Genomic DNA, 19183 nt, shown 5'->3' on the forward strand with positions numbered 1-19183 from the left:
CCCACTGCTGCAGGCGTCAGTGTCCAAAATAAAATCGGTGGTGAAATCTGGGAAAGCCAAGGTGGGGGTGTGGGTGAGGTGGTCTTTGAGTGTGGTGAAAGCCGTCTGGCAGGCCTCCGACCACTGATAGGGGTTCTTAGGGGAGGTGAGTTGGGTGAGGGGGCGTGCAATCTCACTGAATCCCTTTACAAATCGACGGTAATAAGTGGCGAGTCCCAAGAATGACCTGATCTCCGTCAGGTTCCTCGGCCGCGGCCAATCCACTACGGCACGCACCTTCTCGGGATCGGTGCTCACCCCTGCCTCGCTGACTCGGTGTCCGAGGTACCCCACCTCGCGTTGCGCAATGTAACACTTGCGTGGCTTGAGCTTGAGATGGGCTGCTCGCAGTCGCTGGAATACTTCCCGCAGCCTGGACCAGTGTTCGGACAGCGACCTACTGAACACTATTACGTCGTCCAGGTAAATCAGGCACTGTTCCCACTGCAAGCCCCGCATCACCAACTCCATCAACCGCTGGAACGTCGCGGGCGCGTTAGTGAGTCCGAACGGCAACACTCGAAACTCAAACAGGCCCATCGGGGTGGTGAATGCTGTTTTTGGCCGATCCTCCTCCGTCATCTCCACCTGCCAGTAACCGGACGCCAGATCGAGGGTGGAAAAATACCGCGCTCCTGCGAGACTGTCGAAGGTGTCGTCGATGCGTGGGATGGGAAAAGCGTCGCCGAGGGTGACTGCGTTCAATTTTCGGTAATCAACGCAGAACCGAGTCGATCCGTCCTTTTTCGTTACCAGTACCACCGGGGCAGACCAAGGGCTCGCGGAGGGCTGGATTATGTTATTGCGTAGCATATCCGTGACTGCCTCTTTGATCTGGGTCCGTTCAGGCGCGCCCACTCGGTATGCGGGGAGTTTGATGGGTCGGGCTGCACCTGTGTCAATTTGGTGCTTGACCAGGTCGGTCCGGCCCACGTCCGAATCGTGCTCACTGAACACGTCGGCGTACTCCCGCAATAACCCGCGCAGCTGATCGGCCTCCCCCTTAGGTAAGGCTGCCCAAGGCACATGTAACGCATCCTGCAGGGGAACAATCTCGGCTCGGGGGGTCGGGCCGACCCGCCAGGCCAGATCCTGGCTGTCCTCGGGGCGGCCAGGGTCCTCCGCCCAGAGTGCGAACACCGAGTCGTTCGAGTGGCGAGCATGCAGGGGGTGTACGGTGGCTACCGGGGTGCGTCGTCGTATCATTGCCGGGGTACTGTGTGGGTTAAACACACGTATAAACAGCCGGCCCCCATCTGCGTTTACCAGTGTGGCTGACCCTACCACCCCGTATCGCGATGCCAACTCCGGGTGAGGAGTCAGCATTACCTCGCCCGATGGTCGGTGGGTTGGGTCGGTGGAGAGGGTTGCCACTGGCACCAGCATCTCGGCGAGAGGCCCGATGGTGACGGCCGACACCAGCGTAGCGGCCACAGGTGCGAAGCGGGGGCGCGTTGGTTCTCGTCCCAGGAACGGTATCCGCTCGCCGTTGCTCTCCATGGTGGCGCATCGCTGGCGGGGTTGCACGTTGAGTCCCAGCCGTTCTAAGAGGTCGGTACCTGCGATACACTCGTGACACAACGCACTCGACACGTAGAACTCCTGGGTGCACACCTGACTGCCTATGCGGACCTCTAGGGTGGCTCTCCCCAGCAGCCCCATTCCGGCTCCGCTCGCCGTGTGCAGCGCGCGGTCCGGTGCCTGCAGGTGACGCACGTCGACCCCGATCGCGCTGCAGTGCGCTGCGCTCACGAGCGAGGCCACCGCCCCCGTGTCCAGCAGAATTCGGGTACGCACTCCGTTTACCTCCCCTTCCACCAGCGACGTGGCCCCCGTGATCCCCGCCACCAGCTCCCGTAGCCAGTCGCCAGGAGTCACCGTTTCCGTGGGCGTTGTTGTTGGAACCTGTGTGGAGATCACTCGCTCGCCATTATTACCGTCTTTTTGCATCGGGACCGCTTCGAATGCACCCCCAGATGGTCCACTCTCTAGGGGGCGTTGGGGTTTAACCCCGGCGCGTTTCTAGCGCGGGCGATCTGCGGACAGTCTCTCACGAGATGCCCTCGCCGGTCACACAGGTAACACGCACGGGGGGCCGTCCCGTAGGAGCCCCCCCGTCCGTTCCCTATCCCCCCTCCGGCACGCCGCTGCCCCGACTCTGCCTCCAGTCGAGCCACTCTCCCAGTTAATCCTCCTACCTCGGCCTGGACCGTCTCTACCATTGTCTCCAGCGCAGTCATGTGTGCCCGTACTTGGGTTACCTTGTTGTCTACTTGGGTTACCCTGTCACCTACCTGGGTTACCTGGCCGGAGACATCCTTTATACCCGTTTGTATACCGGCAACCCATCCCGGGGTTGTCTCGCGGGACACTGGAGGTTCTCTTTCCCGGCCCCTTACCGTCCTCGCGAGCTCCTGTTCCTCCTCCTCGTCTTCCGAGAGCAGGCTCGCAATGGCGCGCTCTCGTCCCAGCCCCCGGAGCTGCGCGCGTTCGCTGTGAATTCTTTCACACTTACGTGCGCGCTCGACAAGGGTGTTAAAGGGAAGACGTGGGCAGCTCATGTCTGGCTGCCACCACGCCGTGCGAGACAGGTACCGCTGGATTTTCTCGGCAGCCAGTTCCTCAATAACCTCAGTTGCGTACCCCGGGCGTGCGATCTTTGTTAACTCGCGCACATCCTCGGCGTAATCACGGAGATCTTCGCCAGGTTGGCGACGGCGCGCCTCTAAGGCCGATTTTGCTTCCTCCTCGTCACGCGTGCCAAAACGCTGATCGAGTCGGCGCATCAGCTCCTCTAGCTGTGTCTGTGCGCTCGCGGGTAACGCTTCTACAAAATCGGCTGCCCGCCCATCAAGATTCATATTAAGTTGACGTACTGCCTGCGCGTCCGTCCATCCATTAATTTCCTTGGCCCCTAAGAGATTGCGGGCGAATGCCTTCCACGAAGGGGCCCCCCGGCCGGTAAATATCAGTCTTATTTTAGCGTGAGGTAACGCGGGGGTCCGTACCGCTTCCGACACCAATTTGTGGGGGTCGCTAGCCCCCGAGATCCCTCCCTCGATAATGCTAACGGCCGGGCTAGCATCATCAATCGCCCCCCCGCTGCTAGGTTCCTCACCCGTGGCGTGGGAACCATCGCCCGAGGATTCCCCTCCCCCGCGGGTCCGCGTAGCCGGCATGGCTAATTACCGAGTAGTATTCTGCCCCTCCCTACTACGATACCTCCCTGTCCTAATCGCGCGCCTGCAACCCACACGGAGCGAACGTACGCACGCCCACACACACACACGCCGCTCCGCGCACTCCAACTCAACTCGCGTTATGATCGCGCACCTGTATCGCACACGGGGTGGTCGCACGCACACACACGCAGCTCCCCACGCGACACCCACTCTTGCGCCGCTCTGCGCCGCGCTGGTCGCTCACGTTACGATCGCGCACCTGGAGTACGCCGATTACGCACGCCGAGAGCTTACGCAAGTAACGAGCACACGCAAGCGGGGCACACGCCGACACGACGACTCGTCCCCTCCCCCACTCGCGCGTGCACGTCAACCCAAATATCGTACAAGGACGATTCTCCTCTCACACGGCTGCGTAGTCACGCCAACACACAAAAGTGCTCTCCCCGGGCGTTAACGCACACACCTCCGTACCCGCACAATCGTACAGAGACCACGGCCTTTATGCATACATCGACCACACACTCGCGAATGCAGTGCACGCTAATACCACGTTCCAAAAACACCCAACAACACGGTTTTGTTACTACGCTCGAGATTTTATTAGCCCTTGCTAACCAACCGAGCCACCCGTGTGTGTGTGCGGGCCCGCAAGGCGCTTCTAACCCACACTCTGGTGCCGTGTAGCCCTCTTCTATGCTGAGCTCTCTGCTAAACCGCTTTCCCACTCGTCCTTACCCCGAACTAACCCTCTCCTACGGACCCTACTCTCCGCTCTGAGGTGTTGTAAGGCGCGCAACACGATACCGTCTGTAGTCCTTGGTGACCTTGCGGCGCTCAGATCGTCCTGCAGACAATCTAGCGGCTCGCCCGATGACTCCTTCGTCGCTGACCCCGTGTCCAAACTCCAGAAGAAGAGAGTTCCCTACTGCCCCTGCGTTTTCTTTTAAACTATTCACATCAAAGGCTAGGCGCCCCCGTCCCGACCGCCTTGGTCTCTCGACCAATCCTGAGCCTAGGATTTCCCGCTCTTTTGCGATCCCGCCGGCCTTTGAACTTTCGACCAATCAGTCGTCCCGGTTCCTGATCCCAGCTATCTGCCTTGCTGACCCGTGTTTGTGTTTGTATGCGTTTCTAACTGCGGGGCTCTCTGAGCTCGCCGTGGTCGTGCGATCTCAAATCCGCCCACGGCGCCGCAGTGTTACTTGGCCTGGGAAGGGTCCTGTCCAATTCCCTGGCCCTGAGAAACCGTGGGGTAACCCCCCTAGGGGGCCCTCGGGTGAAAACTCAGGGTAGGTGACCCGACCACGAGGCCCTACGTGGGTGCGGGTGCGTGTTTATGTGGGGGGGGTGATGGGGGGCAGTGCGGCGGTGGAAGCCGGGCGGCTCCCTGGCTCGGCCGAGCGGCCCCGTCGCTGTGGCACCACACATTCATTCATGGAATTAGCCAAACATACATATGCATAACTTTCCAAAAAAGTGTCTTTAGATTCAGTGATACTTTCCTGGATAAACGAAAATAAAAATTATTGGCTTGATTCATTTTCATCTCCAACTCTGAAGAAAGCTCATAAAAACACAACGATGCTCTTTTGAATACAAGATATTAAGTCGTAAATTGTGTATTAGGGTCTTTCAATGTTAACCTGCACATGTATGGATAATATTAGAATGATGACAGATTGTTGAAATTGTATGGAGTGGTAATAACAACACCTGGTACCGCAAGTGTGAAGTGATGTCTTCTTAAAATATGGTGGCGAACCGTGTGCAGTGCACTGTGGAAAAGTATTGTGAAATGAAAGCTTCTGGTGAAGGATAACATCACAATGGCTAAAATGTACAGGACGTTAACTGCCCAGTTCAGTGATGCGTCTCTCAAACAGAAGTCTGAGTGGTGCAAAGGGTTTAAATACGGAAATGATTCAACTACTGGTTATGAATATAGCAGGGAAATAACTAAAACACTGCAAAAGAAATACGCAGACAATGTATCTTTCACACATCTGTCTCTCTGCGTAAACATTCTAGTATTTCTTACAAAATCCATTAGCCCCACATCTTTCTGGGAGTACATCATTTCAGCAGCATTGTTTCAAGATAAGCAAGCTCTTGACCGGTTTTGACATTCACTGTCTCATCAGCAGTCAAGCTTGCTTGAATTAATGATGGTGAACTACCAATCTTAGTGGCGAGGATCCTCTCTTTATATAGGTCATAGTTCAATGAAAACTGTGATAATACTTTACTCAAAATAACAATTAGCGCCGTTGCTGATAATATAACTGAATAAATAAGCAGAAAATGTCTCCTTCACATATCCATCTCTCCAACCCATCAGCCGTACTGGCTAAATGGGTTGTGCAGCTGATGTGTTGTGTAGGAAATCCTTTTTTTTTCATATTGTTTTGCGTGGAGATATGGAAACCGTGAAGGAGACATACATGATGCTCATTTATGTTATTTGTATTCTCCCCCATTACGCTCATTAATATTCTGAAAAATAGAGTGTCACTTATTTTATTTCGAATTTTAGAGAACTAAACGTTAGTGAGTGGGAAGTCGCGATAACGTTTTTTCAGTGAATTGGCGTAAAAGGAAGTGCGCCCCCTCCCTCCCACAAAAGGATACATATGTAGCCTCGTAGTGGTTTAAACAATGCGAATTCGACCGTTTGCAAGTGTTTGACAGATTAGATTCCAGGTATTAGTCGTGCATTTTTTTTACAGGCTAACTGTATATGAATTGGATATACATATCCAAAGCTGCATGCGAATACTAGAGTAGCAGTTTTACTGCCCATTCAAATTAATTTGTTTCACGCTGCACGCACCCGATAGTTGGTATACAAACACTTGAACAACAGTTTTAACGCTAATTGCAGAAGTGTCAGTTCCCTAGAATTCACGGGGTGAGTTACCATCTGTGTCCACTTGTTTTGATTGGAGTTATTATCAGCAGTCTTTAAAAAAAAATCCATGGCATCATTTGCAAGTGTAGGTCATTGTGTGATGATGCCATGACCCAAAATTTGAAAGAGACGCATGATACAGGAATCCAAAAACAATAATTTTAAATAAAACATTCGAAGCCAATGTGGGTAAGAGTGGTGTAGGGGTTGTGGTAAAGCGCTATCTAAACTGATTGTGATTCCTGAACATAACCAACATCAATGGAGTGTGATGTCTGCCCTGATTTTGTGCCTCCCCCCGTTTCACCAACCCACACTAACCAGAGTGGTGAATTACGGAAAATCCCCCATTCAGTCGTGGACTCGTTGTTAGTAAATATAATTTTAGTATTTAAGTCACCCTTGCTTTCTGTGCTCACCAAGTTTAATAACCAACAACACATTTCCATCTACAGATCGAGCGTGCCGCGGTAATAAGGCTGGGAACATGCAGGAAAAGGAATGAAAACCCTGGTTGCCACAATGTGCCGATACTTCAATCTTCTCCATCTCCATATATATAAAAGGCAAAGTTGTTATTATGTGTGTCTGTTCAAAATGTTTAGCGTACTTCCAGACATGCAACAAACTTGAAATTTGCCATGTGGGTACTTTCCAGACTGTACACGATGCAAACATTATTAAAATACACTTTAGTTTTGGGGGGGGGGAGCTCAATAATGATTTTTTTTGCACGGCAAGTGAGCTGTGACGTCACATCGGTCACGTGACCCGCGCACGTGGAAGCGTAACGCATTATAGTGTAGTGGTTAACACGCCTCGCTACGAACGCGGCGACCCGAGTTCGATTCCCGATCACGGCCACCACCGGTGACGATTATTTTAACCGGTCCTGGGCCTCCCCTAGGTCGACTCAGCTTCAAACGAGTAACTGCTGTGGTGTGTGAACATCGCCACTGGGGAGACAAAGGCGGCTGGGCGTGGTGGATCCAAGTCCTGGGCGAAGCCGGGGCAGTACAGCTAGTGATTTATATATAACGAAATACCCGCAATACTCTTATCGTGTCTTTTTAAAATATTGTTATATCATGGTTATTGTTGCTTTTTTTTTCTTTCATGTATTATTTCCTGGCATTATTTCTGAAATAATAAAGTCAATGATCGAATTTGTAAATAAATCTACATTCCCCATAAACGAGGTTCTTTGCTAAATGTGTTTCACAGTAATTAATGGCATGAAAATTACGTTTTCCTCATTTTAGTAGATTATTTAATAAGTCAATTATTTTGTGTAACAGACAGCATTTGTGCTATAAGCATTATATAGTATACAGTTGCTACTATAAAAGTATTGTGGCAGACTTTGAGTGAAGTGCGTTGAATAAATGTTACGTAATTTGTCTTCATACTCAAAGTACAGAAAATCAAAGAAAACATAAACAATTAAACGAAACTATTTGGATTTTATCAGGTAAGGCCCACTGAGCTATGTAGCTCCACATTTGTCTGCTATAAATTCCCATATGATAAGCCACTTTGATAAAAAAAAATATATAAAAAAAATCACGACGTTTCGGAGGCAACACAAGTCTCCGTCATCAGGTGGGACCGTCACAGCCAGATTTGCTGTGACGGTGATGACAGAGACTTGTGTTGCCTCCGAAACGTCGTGATTTTATTATTTTATTTTTATTAATTTCATTTTTTACCTACGTGACTTTACCGAAAAAACTAAGAGTATGAATCCTTGCAGTCACGAAAGCTTCAAATCTAGAATAAGCCACTTTGTTGAGCTATCATTTGTGGCCAGATCGCTTCTAAAAAAATAGTTATATAACTCAGTGGGCCTTACGTGATGAAATAATATAGCTGTTAGTTATAGTATAGTAAGTACTTCACGCTGACCAGTGCGAGTTGATGAGAGGGGGGCAAAATATTGCGTCGCAGATCGGTGTTGAATGTCTTACGGGCTTTAATCCCCATGTGATCCTTCATTTCCACTTCCCAGATGTAAAATGTTAGGTGAGATTCATCTTCAAAAGCCATCTGCTATCTGAATGACTCAGCCGCAAATCTCGTTGGTTTACCAAGAGAAGAGAGACTTCCTAATCAGATAAATCGTTGCATTCGTGGAAAAAAACATTGCACAATGGAAGTCCTTTCTTTCCCCTTCCAGTTTCTCTATGACCGGTCACTTAACCTGTAGTGGCATGCCCATGATGGTTACTCGCACGTGTCTCTCACTAAATGGATTATCGTCCCTGCGACATGTTTGTTTTTGAAAGAAATAAACAATCCCACGTGTACCTCATCGCAAGAAGGGCCCGGCTTTTATTCCTAGCTCAGGCATCTCTCTGTGTAGAATGTGTAGGCTCTTCACCTGTTCTGCATACGATTCTTCTGGATTTCCCCATAACATTTACAACATAATAAAAATAAAACATAATAAAATAAAATTCTCACGACGTATCGGCCACAACGCAAGCAGTCGTCATCAGGTGAAGAACAGGGCTGTCGGAAAGACAGCGTCCGAATGAACACCACCAAGCTTGGCAGCGTATATTTAAGCTTAGAGTCGCGGCATTAAATATACGCTGCCAAGCTTGGTGGTGTTCATTCGGACGCTGTCTTTCCGACAGCCCTGTTCTTCACCTGAGGACGGCTGCTTGCGTTGTGGCCGAAACATCGTGAGAATTGTATTTTATTATGTTTTATTTTTATTATTTTATTATTTCCCTTCCACGTGACTTTACCGAAAGATCCAAGAAGATGAATCCCTGCAGTCACGAAAGCTTTAAATCGAAATTTACAACATAAGTGGTGTGAGCCATTCATCCCAATGCTGACAAATGATTGGGATTACACACAGCAACATCACCCCCGACTGCGAAATCTTTGCAGGACCCTGCTGAAAAAAGAGTTGAGACACCAGTAAGGCTTTTCTGGATAAAGAATAATAATTATAATAATAAAAGAGCTATTGTTGGTAGTGTTCTACATCCGCTCCCCTCTAGAGCCAGTAGTGTAAATACCACAATTTTTTTTCACCTACGTGACTTTACCGAAAGAACCAAAGGGTATAGATCCTTGCAGTCACGACAACTTCAAATTTAGAATGGAGAAAGGCTGACAAAGAGCGACACAGGCCATCACAAAAAGAGACGGACATGGGGAGAGAGGCGATACGGACACAGATCAACAGTGACGCAAATGATGTATCTAATATTTGGATCTTGGAAGCCAAAATAAGCAGATTTGAGCCTGCCTAGAGTAGAGACCGGTGAAAAAGATGACCATGCGTAAAGCAAGTGTTTGTAGGCTGCGTAACGGTAGATTACGGAGTGCATTAAGTTCCCTAGCTTTCTGGACCTGCAAACCATGAGCAACCATACAAAAAATGTGACCGTCACGCGTTACAAAAGGTAGGGGGGTAAACGTCATACAGCATCTCCAACCACGGGTTGGGAACCACTAAGTCGTGGCCATGTGTGAATCTCACAATCCCCACTTGATCTGTGAAGTGGCCAGGAGATGGGAATACAGCTGGTGGATTGGATCCATCGGTGCGGAGCTATGAGCGTTAACTTCACGCGTGCGTACAGAGAAGCATGGCATGTTGTGACTTGCAGTAGTGCGGGGGGGGGGTGAACTTAATATGGATGAGAGAAAAGTGCGTGTCATATTAAAGTGACCGCGTTATCTATTTGTTTATGTACCAGCCGTTTCACCACATCGTGTAATTTTCAAAGCCAGAATGGCTGCGTTACTGGCTGTGTGACCTCGTCGTTGAAGGGGATTTCCAGAAAACAAAACATTAAAGGACAGAGGGAGGGCTCTGAGATGGAGGAAGCGCATTTTTTGTTCACGCGGTACGATTCACACACCCGTACGCACACACGCGCACACCTTTAAAATATTTCACATCTTTCCGGCTTGCCGGGCGGTCACTTGAGTTAGTCCCAACACGACGTTTCTGACACCGGGAAGTTGTTCACAAAGACTGAATTCTCATCATCAGCAAAGCAGCACTTATTGCCCCTATTTGTTTAGGGGCACCTTTAACTGGAGTCAATGTTCACTCTGCGCACGTGAAAGGGCCATGTTGAATGTAGATACGCTGTACGCGTAAAAAAGTTAAGTGATTGTCGCTGCCTTCACGAAGCCGTTGTTGTTGAGGGTGTGAAAAAAAGGTAACAACTCAAGTGACACTTTGGACAACTGAAGATGTTTTACCGATTAAAGACCTGGGAGCCCTGGGCTCGTAAGATAGTTGTTCGAACATGCGGCCCTCTGCTCCTGCTGCTGCTGATAACACCGCCACAGTGCTTCGTTGAAGGTGAGATAATAAGCACACACATGAGCTGTGACACAGTACCGCATTCTGTCTAAATGACCTCGAATGCTCAGCGGGGTTTGAGCCTGGATAGTGTTGGGATGGGCGGCCAACATGAGCCAACAAGGTTGGTATAGACCAGGGGTCGGCACCCTGCGGTTTCAGAGCAGCATGCGGCTCTTTAAGGACTTCTTCGTGACGGTGTTTATTATTAAGAACCACCGTATAGGATTTACATGCACTGAAATATTGAGGAGTTTGTTTTTTGTTTGTTACCGAATTAAAAAAAAGTCTCCTTGTTATTTTGGTTGCCGACCCCTGACCATGAAAGTCTAGTTGACCATGGAAGTCCAGTTTACCATGGAAGTCCAGTTGACCATGGAAGTCCAGTTTACCATGGGAGTCCAGTTTACCATGGAAGTCCAGTTTACCATGGAAGTCAAATTTACCTTGGGAGTCCAGTTTACCATGGAAGTCCAGTTTACCATGGAAGTAAAGTTTACCTTGGGAGTCCAGTTTACCATGGAAGTCCAGTTTACCATGGGAGTCCAATTTACCATGGGAGTCCAGTTTACTATGGAAGTCCAGTTTACCATGGAAGTCAAATTTACCTTGGGAGTCCAGTTTACCATGGAAGTCCAGTTTACCTTGGGAGTCCAGTTTACCATGGAAGTCCAGTTTACCTTGGGAGTCCAGTTTACCATGGAAGTCCAGTTTACCATGGAAGTCCAGTTTACCACGGGCAGGGGGTCGGTCGCAACCTGTGGTTCTGGAGCGCTTGCGGCTCTTAAGGGCTGCTTCGTGACGTATTGTATTCAGGACGAACAGTCTTGTGTTCACATGAAATGCTGAGTTTTTTTTTACCGAATTGTGGACATCAGAGGGCAGAGCAGCAACATCCACTGTTGTACTGCACTTCTATGCTCCCCGCCTTCACCAACCCGCACTGCCCAGCGTTATGAAGTATGGCCAATTAATCATCAAAGCCCACATGTCGGGGGGGGGGTCATATTTTGACAGATTTTTGCGTACGTACTAAATGGATAGCCCCTTAGCAAAGGAACAATTGATCCTATCCGTAGCCATCACTAACCAGCGGCATTAAATTTCTTCTCCAGTGCTGGATGTGCATTCCAACCCGCCGACGGTCATTTCATCTTGCGGTATTATTCTGTTCGGTGGGTTTTTATGAAGCTAATTTTATCCTGGCATTTCCAACTGCATTCTTCACAGCCGACTTTCTGCATTCAGCAATGTGTTCCATTCAAATACAAATGGGGTCATTAAACGTGACCGTAACTAAAATATGTAAATCATAAGGCAACTGGATAAACTTGACCATCTGTGAAACAAATAAAATAAATTGAAACTCAAACCAACAAATTATCGCAGCCCAAAAATCGAAAAAGTTTTCACAACGCACAAAAAGTTCACTTTGGGTACAAAAAGCTCTCGGCCTTATGTCTTATTTAAAAAAACCCACCAGTACCTGAAAAACTGCATTCTGGTTATTTTGTCTTCAGTCACCATCGATACATTGAGCAATGTGATTCACCAACTGGCAGCAGTGAGACAAGAGACAGCTGTAGACCAGTTTTGTACTCATCAGGACTCGTCAGTACAGTCACCGATGCTCACTGCTGCTGAGGCTGCCGCTGGAAGCCTCATATATGTTAACAAGATGACCACAATGCAGTTCTCAGGAACTGGTGGATTTGTGTATTGCATAAAGTACACGCAGTGCAAGTTTGTGTGTGTGTTGTTAGAACATTACCATTCATGCATGTATTTGTTGGTAAAAATTTATAACAGCATTATTATGGGGAGTGAGGATTGGAATTTGGGAAATCCTCGACCAGGGTTCAATCGGTGGCTCGCGGCCCATACATGGCCCAGAAACACTTGTGGAGTGCCAGGCCAAAAAGTGATACAAGTTAGTGAAGAAAGAAATAAACAAGCGATAGAGAAAAGTGAGTTGTCGACAAGAGATAACGATTAGTGTGATGAAAGTGTCCAACAGGAGGGAGATGATAGCCATGGACGCAAAAGGTTCACAGAAGTGATCATACAGTTACTGAAGGCGACCGGAATAAAAAAATATTCTAGACAAATAAAGACCTTAATCTGTATCTATGTCTCAAAAAGGTGTAGAGTACTTCCAGACAAGGTAAAAAGCTGAAATTTTGTACATAAGTAGCTTTTAGGACAAAAATAACAGGACAAAATCTGAACTTCCGAGATTTTTCATTTCAAGGCCGTCAAATCACGATTTTAAGTGCCCCATGAACATGTTTGTGCGTGTCATTCAGGAACCGTTCAAAATATATGATCGTGTTTTTTTTCGTTTGACAGAGCGTTAAACAGCAAATAAGATGTGAGCGAGAACCATTCTATCTTTTATTGTTTTTGAGATATTCAGGATTCAAGCGGTTTTTAACAAAAAAATATAGATTTCATGATGTTCAAATCTGAATTATTCGAAAACGGTAAAAGATAGGGCTTCCCCTCAGAGTATTAGTTTCATTCGTTTGTGTTCTTTCTAATAAAAAAAAGAATAGAATCTTTGAATTGAGTTGTTTTTGCGGAAAAATACACATTTTTTGAGTATTTGTTAGTGTCTGATCGTAGATAAAAATTGTAAAAATTGAGACTAATTATTATATTTATTGAAAACTCTTGCTTGGTGAAGACAGGCTTTATGAACTAGTGATTAAATAACTGGTGGACGACCGCGGGTTGGAGTGCTTCTGGAAAGTGGAAATTGATCAAGAAAGAATCGGTCATTCATAAATTATAATAAAATGCTGTGTGGCTTTTATAAGCAAATTGTGCAATGGTGACATTATTAACATGTTGCCATCTGACCGTTGGTATATGATTTGGTCACATGTACCCTGTCCATGTTGGAGTGGCTGGGGTTATTCTTTTTTTGCCCGGGGATACATCACGTTTTAAAACCTTGTGAACAGTATCGCTTCGAAGAAAGGTAGTGATGGATGGATAGTGCTGGAGGAGAGTGTGTATTCATAATTAATTCGATGACCCCTTTGTGTTTTTTTTCCAGGTGGCTCATTTCAAGTTTTTGTGGAAGATACCGTTGTTGCACCATCGGGTACAGATTTGAAAATAATATGTAGGGCGAATGTTGATGTAGAAAAAGCAGCTCTTCAGTGGTACATTGTAAGTACGCTCCAACTTTTCCCACATTCTTCTTGGTTCTTTCGGTACAGTCACGTAGAAGGGGGAGACAGCGTCTTTCAGACAGCGTCTTTCAGACGCTGTCTCCCCGACAGACCTGGTCTTCACCTGAGGACGGCTGCTTGCGTTGTGGCCGAAACGTCGTGAGAATTATTTTATTATGTTTTATTTTTATTATTTTATTACTTCCCTTCTACGTGACTTTACCAAAAGAACCAAGAAGATGAATCCCTGCAGTCACGAAAGCTTTAAATCGAAATTTTCCCAAATTATAATAATTCTTCTGAGTTGTAAATGTGACTGTGGCGTATACATTTGCAGACGAGTGAATGGATATGAGGATAACTCGTCAACATATATCAGGACACTCAGGTTTTCCCCAGTAAATACAAACATTTTTTATTACAGTGCAATTACTGTATTAAAGATGACCTTACTGATATGAGTGCACCAGATTCCAACTATACTTCAGGCACAGGTGGACATCCAGCTGCTTCATACTCCAGAATTTATATCTGGATGAATAGTAAAACCTAAAAATGAATAGAAGTTGGATATTGTAAACCCACCCATGTACTTATTTGTAAATTAATGTAGTTATTATACGTGACCACGTGAAGTGATTAAATTATCCCAGCATGTGGGTTTTGTATACCTGTGAGATGCCATGAGGTTGGAGGTCAAATGTGAGAGGGTTGTGCACTGTAAATATTAAACACAGCACCGACGCTGTAGGGCAAGGCTCCATGCGCTGTTCTCTCCCAAAGTGTGATTTATTTTTTATACACTTTTGTCCGAATAAATCTCTGCCCTTTTAGCTCTGCTGATTACTTCTTATAATCCCACATTGTTTCCTCTTATCTCATAACATCTCTAGCTTTTTTATCTCCCTGTTCTATATCACACCTCACTGTCACAAGCTCTTATCCACATCGCTCATCTCACAACATCTCTGTTGTTCAGATTTTTTATTCTTTCACACTTACATATAGTTCGTTTACATCTATATTATCACATTTATATCTCTCGTCCATCTCACTAGATGCGTCTTGTTTAATTTATTCTTCTCTGATTCTTACCACACCGATTCACAAACTCTACTGCATTAAATATTTTAAAAAATACTATTTACCATCGACTCCAGCTCTTGCCAGATGCCTGAATTAAGGTATTTAATATTTTCCTGCATGGAAAAAAGTGCTCTTTGATGAATCCCTATTTTGTGGCACTCTGCTAGATGACAGCTGAAGGAAGAAAGAGGGTGTACTACAAGAAAGGACACGTGACCTACCCATCTGATAACCAAGACTACCGCAATCGGCTCTCAATTGTCGATGACTTCTCACTTTTAGTGAGGAATGTAATTCCGCTGGATGAGCGGGAGTTCATCTGCAGCATCACCTTGGGCACAACGGAAGCCAATTCAACCCATGTTAAAATCTTCGGTGCGTGTCGCTGTGCAGTTAATGCGCTGGTTATAACTGAGCCGTGCCGGGCCATGCCAAGCCAGACCAGTGTGGTTCGGGAGGCGCCAGTGTTGTTTTTCTATTGCAGAAGCTGAGCTGTGCCGCCAACGTCACACGCAATGAACAAGTCGAGATGTAGTGTGAATGACGTGCAGAGTGTACTGGCTCACGCGACGTGCAATGTACGTGGAATTAGCCTTTCCCCTGGCGATGTTTGGCCCTGAGTCAGATTCGCATGTTTTTGTGAGGCCAGCGTTATCACGGTTTGGCATGGCAAATAGCCAGTGGAAATCCACCGGTGCCGTGCGGGCCCCGTGCTGCCTCAGTTCGGATGTGACAGTGGAAAGGGGGAATAGACTGTTCTAACATCCAGCCGAATTTGAACAAAATAAAATACATTTTAAATTAATACTGCCTTAAAATAAAAATTAAATAGCTGATATTTTGGGCAGTGGCACTTCTTTATGGCACATAAAGTGGCATTTATCACTGGCAGAGGCCAGTCTCTACAAATGATTCAAACTCACAACCATCTTCACGCATGTTCACACAACACATTTTCGCTATAAACATGATTCTTCCATTAAGAAATACTTTTCTCACAACATGAAATACGTCCGTTATAACGCGGTTTCTGAGCAGTTAATGATGAACTACTTTCTTGAGCTACGCGGCTGAGCGCTATGACACAGTATGCAGAATGATGCGCAGTAACGTGGCGATGTACCCTCAGTTATTTGTCCCGCCATCTCACTGCCTGTGCGTACATCATACCTCGCCAAACTTTATTGTCATCTTATTTATGGGGCAATTGATTTCACTAAATGTTTCGATTTCGATTTAAAGCTTTCGTGACTGCAGGGATTCATCTTCTTGGTTCTTTCGGTAAAGTCACGTAGAAGGGAAGTAATAAAATAATAAAAATAAAACATAATAAAACAATTCTCACGACGTTTCGGCCACAACGCAAGCAGCCATCCTCAGGCGAAGAATGAAACACCCCAAGCTTGGAGCGTATATTTAAGCTGGGTTAGAGGGGGGGGAGGTGGGAAGAAGAGCGCCTAAACAAAATAATTTGCATATCAAGAGGAATTCAGCATATGGAAAATGCGTAGGAGGTGGGCGGGGGGGGTTCCAAATCAATACTATGCCCGTGCATTATGCAGGATTAGCAGCATCAAAGGGGGGGGGGAAGGGGGGGAGCATTAACAAAGGAAAGGAATGTTAATAGTATGTAGCTGTAGTTACTAAACAACCACGTAAAAAACTACAGTATAAACTGCATGACAAACTAAAGTATAAACTACATAGCATCATCAGTAAACTTACTATACTCTACAATAAGCTGAGTTACTAACAGTAAGTAATACATGAAAAATTCTACGTTGTAAAAAATTATATAATATGCTTCCATCTAAACTCTAGACCAATTTCTCGACCATATCAATTCCATACACCCAGCCATCAGATTCACCATGGAAGTCGAAAATGATGGCAAGCTACCCTTTTTGGATGTCCTAATCAAAAGGAGACCTGATGGTTCAATGAGCCACTCTGTCTACAGGAAAGCCACCCACACGGATGCTTATCTAAAACCGGATTCCCACCACCATCCATCCCAGAAGAATTCCCTCATCAAGACTCTATATCATAGAGCCCAATGCATCTCCGACCATGAACACATTTCCAGTGAACTCAAACACGTACGCCAAGCTCTTAAGGCTAATGGTTACTCCGACTACACAATCCGCAAAGCCATCACTCCAACCACCAAGAAGGATCCTGTTGAGGAGCCTTTCAAGACCATCACCTTACCCTACATTGCTGGGGTCACAAAAAAGATCTCCAAAATCCTGATTAAACACAAGATCCAGGTCCGATTCAACACAGTACATAAAATCCGTGATCTGGTACCGTCTGTAAAAGATGTGGTTCCAGACATACAGTACCCTGGTGTCTACAAACTAAGTTGCCTCTGTGGTAGCAGTTACATTGGGGAAACCAAACGACATGTCTCGGACCGCATCCGTGAACATAAAGCTGACCTGAAACACTGTAGGACAAACACCTCAGCCGTGGCAGATCACTGTTACAACTCAGTGGGCTCACATGACATTGACTTCTCCAAGACAGAGGTTCTCTGCAAGCCATCTGGCTATCATGAGAGATTCGTACATGAGGCGATCCACATTTACAAACACAGAGACAATTTTAACCGAGAAGATGGATTCTGGCTTAGCAATCACTGGAAGGACGTAATAAACCATTTTGATACACATTAGGGTGGGTAGAATAATACATAGTGTTATATTAAAAATGTATAAGGTATAGGGTGGTTTATAGCAATACAGTATGTAATTTAATGTTGGTTTTGCCTATGGAAGTATATAGTACGGTATAGACGCGTGTGATGTAAGAGAATAAAGTTTAGATGGAAGCATATTATATAATTTTTTACAACGTAGAATTTTTCATGTATTACTTACTGTTAGTAACTCAGCTTATTGTAGAGTATAGTAAGTTTACTGATGATGCTATGTAGTTTATACTTTAGTTTGTCATGCAGTTTATACTGTAGTTTTTTACGTGGTTGTTTAGTAACTACAGCTACATACTATTAACATTCCTTTCCTTTGTTAATGCTCCCCCCCTTCCCCCCCCCCCTTTGATGCTGCTAATCCTGCATAATGCACGGGCATAGTATTGATTTGGAACCCCCCCCGCCCACCTCCTACGCATTTTCCATATGCTGAATTCCTCTTGATATGCAAATTATTTTGTTTAGGCGCTCTTCTTCCCACCTCCCCCCCCTCTAACCCAGCTTAAATATACGCTCCAAGCTTGGGGTGTTTCATTCTTCGCCTGAGGATGGCTGCTTGCGTTGTGGCCGAAACGTCGTGAGAATTGTTTTATTATGTTTTATTTTTATTATTTTATTACTTCCCTTCACTAAATGTGTTTTTCGCTTAATGCGGCACTTTTCAGGAAAGCATCTACCGCATTAAACGAGGACTTACGCTATGAGTTATATGCTTAAACTACAGCACTACCTGGTCAGATAATTACAATGCCTGTTGTATGTTTTATGCATGTTATTTATTTGTTTAAATTTTCTAGCATTTCCCGATCTGAAATTGTCTGAAAGTACACATCCACTATTCATTGACAACACATTTCAAAAAGTAAGTGATCCAGTGTCATGGCCTATGCCTTCCACCCGCTTTTTGTTTGTTTCTTGGTAAGTTAAGGCAGCATATTCCTAATATAACAGTGACAAAGAAGTTGCCTGTTGTTGTTGGCCCACTAAACATTCTTTGAAAATGTAAAGTCATAGTTTTAAAGTCTCAAAAAGGTGCGAGTTTGAGCCATCGGTCACACTTGCACTTGGAAACTGAATGGTTGGTTATTCATTATGTGGATGAATTTAATTAGCAAGAGCCTCTGCAAACAATACATATCATCAGCACGGAAAACACACATTGTTGTCAATTTAAATAATTAACGTTAACGTAATTTTGTGGAAAATGTGTTCTTGGAACACGTCATTATCTTTAACTGACTTTGTAATTTCACCCTCATATAGTGAAAAAGATATGACAGTAACGCTTATGAACACTGTACACGGGTGTGTTGTGGTGCTGCACTATGAACCCAGCGACCTGGGTTTTAGTCCCAGTTATAAACCAACACCAGTGACAAGTGACCTCTGAAGTGGTCCTAACCCCCAACAGGTTGCAGACTGCGTTGCTGAAGGATATCCTCAGCCCGAACTTGCTTGGTTTAAAACGTGGAAACGAATCTACGAAAGCAGAGGTAATAAACGGGCACTGTACATATGTAATAAATATTATATAAAATGTCTGTGTGTCTTGAAGACAACAATTCAATTGTGTAATATACAAGATGTGTTTGCACTTTTGTCGCGACAAATGTCGATGCTTTCCCACTAAGCTTGAGAGTTTGTATTAGCCTGTAATGGGAGTCACAATAACTGGTAAAGATGATCCAATATTAAGTAAATTTTACATTCAATTTGTGTTGCTATTAAAGGCTA

The sequence above is a fragment of the Lampetra fluviatilis genome, chromosome 6 (genome assembly GCF_964198595.1).
Source record: "Lampetra fluviatilis chromosome 6, kcLamFluv1.1, whole genome shotgun sequence".
NCBI classification, from domain to species: domain Eukaryota; kingdom Metazoa; phylum Chordata; class Hyperoartia; order Petromyzontiformes; family Petromyzontidae; genus Lampetra; species Lampetra fluviatilis.